At 53.4% G+C, this 5,000-nt stretch overlaps 1 non-coding gene across 1 annotated transcript in view; it reads left to right on the forward strand.

The window, feature by feature from the left end:
• Positions 1 to 3,652: 3,652 nt before the first annotated feature.
• The window catches only part of LOC126435368 (small subunit ribosomal RNA), a 1,910-nt gene continuing 562 nt past the window's right edge, over positions 3,653 to 5,000 (forward strand). Inside the window, exon 1 of the ribosomal RNA XR_007579886.1 lies at positions 3,653 to 5,000. This exon is cut by the window's right edge and continues 562 nt beyond it. This is a non-coding gene — a ribosomal RNA (small subunit ribosomal RNA).

Consider the following 5,000-nt stretch of genomic DNA (forward strand, 5'->3'; position numbering starts at 1 on the left):
GACCCATCAGAATACAGATAATATATACAACTGTCCGTATACATGCTGAAAGACTCTGCTCACAATCACAACCACACGGCAGCCACACACTCTTATCACGCACTACTCTCCGCCTGTAACACGCACACAGACAATATGTAAGCACCAGCATGGAACAACACCCAGTGCATCCTCTCCGCCACATGAGACAATCCACACTGTCATAACCAGACTGGGAGGTCCACTCAGAAAACGGAATATCCCACCCCCCCGACAACCACCATTGCTCAGCTAAGCCACCAACACCCACACATGTCCTACACAGGGGTGCACCCAACATCACAATACTGCCTCCTCTCACAGCACACAAACAATGGCAGGAATGAAAGACACAGGTCTGCCACAAGCATGGAATCGGAGCGCCGCCTGTCATGAGCCAAAGGTGCATCCTGACGTGGCAAATCAGATGATGCCGCAGGCATCCACTTACTATAATCACAATCAACAAACCGACCGGCCGCCCCCCCCCCCCCCCCCCATTACACCTTTCCATACAACAATGTGTACCTTAACCTAAACTATACTGTACCTTAACCTAAACTATACTGTACCTTAACCTAAACTATACTGTACCTTAACCTAAACTATACTGTACCTTAACCTAAACTATACTGTACCTTAACCTAAACTATACTGTACCTTAACCTAAACTATACTGTACCTTAACCTAACCTATACGGTACCTCAACCTAACCTATATTGTGCCTCAACCTAACCTATGTTGCGCCTTAACCTAACCTATGTTGCGCCTTAACCTAACCTATGTTGCGCCTTAACCTAACCTATGTTGCGCCTTAACCTAACCTATGTTGCGCCTTAACCTAACCTATGTTGCGCCTTAACCTAACCTATGTTGCGCCTTAACCTAACCTATGTTGCGCCTTAACCTAACCTATGTTGCGCCTTAACCTAACCTATGTTGCGCCTTAACCTAACCTATGTTGCGCCTTAACCTAACCTATGTTGCGCCTTAACCTAACCTATGTTGCGCCTTAACCTAACCTATGTTGCGCCTTAACCTAACCTATGTTGCGCCTTAACCTAACCTATGTTGCGCCTTAACCTAACCTATGTTGCGCCTTAACCTAACCTATGTTGCGCCTTAACCTAACCTATGTTGCGCCTTAACCTAACCTATGTTGCGCCTTAACCTAACCTATGTTGCGCCTTAACCTAACCTATGTTGCGCCTTAACCTAACCTATGTTGCACCTTAACCTAACCTATGTTGCGCCTTAACCTAACCTATGTTGCGCCTTAACCTAACCTATGTTGCGCCTTAACCTAACCTATGTTGCGCCTTAACCCAACCTATGTTGCGCCTTAACCCAACCTATGTTGCGCCTTAACCCAACCTATGTTGCGCCTTAACCCAACCTATGTTGCGCCTTAACCCAACCTATGTTGCGCCTTAACCCAACCTATGTTGCGCCTTAACCCAACCTATGTTGGGCCTTAACCCAACCTATGTTGGGCCTTAACCCAACCTATGTTGGGCCTTAACCCAACACACGTTGGGCCTTAACCCAACACACGTTGGGCCTTAACCCAACACACGTTGGGCCTTAACCCAACACACGTTGGGCCTTAACCCAACACACGTTGGGCCTTAACCCAACACACGTTGGGCCTTAACCCAACACACGTTGGGCCTTAACCCAACACACGTTGGGCCTTAACCCAACACACGTTGGGCCTTAACCCAACACACGTTGGGCCTTAACCCAACACACGTTGGGCCTTAACCCAACACACGTTGGGCCTTAACCCAACACACGTTGGGCCTTAACCCAACACACGTTGGGCCTTAACCCAACACACGTTGGGCCTTAACCCAACACACGTTGGGCCTTAACCCAACACACGTTGGGCCTTAACCCAACACACGTTGGGCCTTAACCTGCTCTGTAATTGTCATACGACGCGTTAAATTAGTGTAGTGTTGCCTAACTGCAACCCCCGCAATATAGTTTGCTACTCGCACTGCCCGGTCCCCAGTGTATCGCTTCATGTTAAACACCTTGCAGCTATACACTGTAATGTGGATGGCAGCAGGACGTACATGCTCAATGCCCTTTGCAGTTGTTCATTGGCATTTGCAGTTGTTCATTGGCATTCGCATGGCGAAGCACTTAGCCTACGCTGTGGTACGGCCTGTGTCAACTGTCCGCTGATGTTGTACGTCCAAATCACACACTGTACTGCACATTGGTCCTCATGTACTGAATGATACATCGTGGTACATGTGACCGTACAACGACTGCGCCAACAACGGCGAACCATGCGGTCCAAATGTTGTGCACTCAGCTACGTGTCGTCTCCCTATAAGAGCTGGATTGCAGTGTGGTATGCCCTGGATGGCGATCAGCATGAGCCGTCTGTTGATGTAGTGGCGCGTGTTGTCAGACGTAGTCGTCTCTTCTCACACACCGTGATAGCATGGTGCACTGCGTTCCACATCTGCGACATGCGACAGAGGCCGGTTGACAGTCGTTCGCGCAATGGACATCGCATACGTACGGGGGCCACCTTCCACGTGTTCGCGAAGCGTGCACATGTTGTTGCGTGTATGTGGGCAGACATAGTGTGTCGTGACACCTGACACAGGCATGCAACAATCGTTGAATTTGCAAATGGCGATGGACGCCTACGTTTGCTGGTGACGTTACGCAAATGAACAACTGGTAAACCGTTGTGGTGCGGTTGTTCTCGCTAGAGGTGAATCAGTGATGGCGACGATCGGTTGAGCTACCAACCGGTTGTTCCAGCGATACCCACCATGCCCACGAACGTGAATGGCATCTGGGTGTGAAGCGATACGCGGCGGTGGCTGGGTGGGACCGTCCCCGGCCGGTGAGGGGGGGCCTCCCGGCGTGCTGGCCGCGCGGTGCGTGGGCGCACGCGCTACAGCCGGCTGGTGGGGGCGGCCAGTGGCAGGCGCGCCGGCCGACGGAGGCGGCAGGCGGCGCAGCTGCGCGCCGGCGCACCCTGCACGCGGCGCCGTGCGGCCAAAGTAGGTCCTCGCGGGCCCGGTGCGAAGCGCGGTGGACATCTGCAGTGTGCTGGTCCGATTGAGGACTGTGTGCGCTGAGGATGCGCCGCCGCCCGGCGCTCGGCGCCGCGACGCCGTCTGCTGCTCGGTCGCCTCTGCGGTTCTCGCAGGTGGTTTGTATCGCAGCTGTGCGGACGTGTTGGCGCGTGCGCTGTGCTGGGAGAGTTCGCTTCGGCACCCAAGTGGGGCTTTTGTCCTTCTGTGGCGCTGGCGTTGGAGCTGCCGGTCACCGTAGGTGGCGCGTGTTGTCTCCCGCCGGCAATGCCACGACAGCACGCTCCCGGGCCTCTGTCGGCAGCGGCAAGCTCAGTTGGGAGCACGGGTGGTCGCACCTAAAGCGTCTACTCGCCAAACCCCGGGCGATTGCGCCTCTCTCGAACCCGACCAAGTACTTAGGACGGCGCTGCGCGCCGCCGGGACCTGAGAGGGTTTCGAGGTGTATGGTGCAGGGGAGCTCAGCCTCCTCCTGTTTGCAGAATAATTGAGCGGACGCTTGCGTGTTCGCGCGGGCCCCCGGGACACACTCCCGGGCGGCCGGCTGCTCAGCTCTAGTTGACGCAGCTCCCTGGTTGATCCTGCCAGTAGTCATATGCTTGTCTCAAAGATTAAGCCATGCATGTCTCAGTACAAGCCGCATTAAGGTGAAACCGCGAATGGCTCATTAAATCAGTTATGGTTCCTTAGATCGTACCCACGTTACTTGGATAACTGTGGTAATTCTAGAGCTAATACATGCAAACAGAGTCCCGACCAGAGATGGAAGGGACGCTTTTATTAGATCAAAACCAATCGGTCGGCTCGTCCGGTCCGTTTGCCTTGGTGACTCTGAATAACTTTGGGCTGATCGCACGGTCCTCGTACCGGCGACGCATCTTTCAAATGTCTGCCTTATCAACTGTCGATGGTAGGTTCTGCGCCTACCATGGTTGTAACGGGTAACGGGGAATCAGGGTTCGATTCCGGAGAGGGAGCCTGAGAAACGGCTACCACATCCAAGGAAGGCAGCAGGCGCGCAAATTACCCACTCCCGGCACGGGGAGGTAGTGACGAAAAATAACGATACGGGACTCATCCGAGGCCCCGTAATCGGAATGAGTACACTTTAAATCCTTTAACGAGTATCTATTGGAGGGCAAGTCTGGTGCCAGCAGCCGCGGTAATTCCAGCTCCAATAGCGTATATTAAAGTTGTTGCGGTTAAAAAGCTCGTAGTTGGATTTGTGTCCCACGCTGTTGGTTCACCGCCCGTCGGTGTTTAACTGGCATGTATCGTGGGACGTCCTGCCGGTGGGGCGAGCTGAAGGCGTGCGACGCGCCTCGTGCGTGCTCGTGCGTCCCGAGGCGGACCCCGTTGCAATCCTACCAGGGTGCTCTTGAGTGAGTGTCTCGGTGGGCCGGCACGTTTACTTTGAACAAATTAGAGTGCTTAAAGCAGGCAAGCCCGCCTGAATACTGTGTGCATGGAATAATGGAATAGGACCTCGGTTCTATTTTGTTGGTTTTCGGAACCCGAGGTAATGATTAATAGGGACAGGCGGGGGCATTCGTATTGCGACGTTAGAGGTGAAATTCTTGGATCGTCGCAAGACGAACAGAAGCGAAAGCATTTGCCAAGTATGTTTTCATTAATCAAGAACGAAAGTTAGAGGTTCGAAGGCGATCAGATACCGCCCTAGTTCTAACCATAAACGATGCCAGCCAGCGATCCGCCGCAGTTCCTCCGATGACTCGGCGGGCAGCCTCCGGGAAACCAAAGCTTTTGGGTTCCGGGGGAAGTATGGTTGCAAAGCTGAAACTTAAAGGAATTGACGGAAGGGCACCACCAGGAGTGGAGCCTGCGGCTTAATTTGACTCAACACGGGAAACCTCACCAGGCCCGGACACCGGAAGGATTGACAGATTGATAGCTCT

The sequence above is a fragment of the Schistocerca serialis genome, unplaced genomic scaffold (genome assembly GCF_023864345.2).
Source record: "Schistocerca serialis cubense isolate TAMUIC-IGC-003099 unplaced genomic scaffold, iqSchSeri2.2 HiC_scaffold_1204, whole genome shotgun sequence".
NCBI classification, from domain to species: domain Eukaryota; kingdom Metazoa; phylum Arthropoda; class Insecta; order Orthoptera; family Acrididae; genus Schistocerca; species Schistocerca serialis.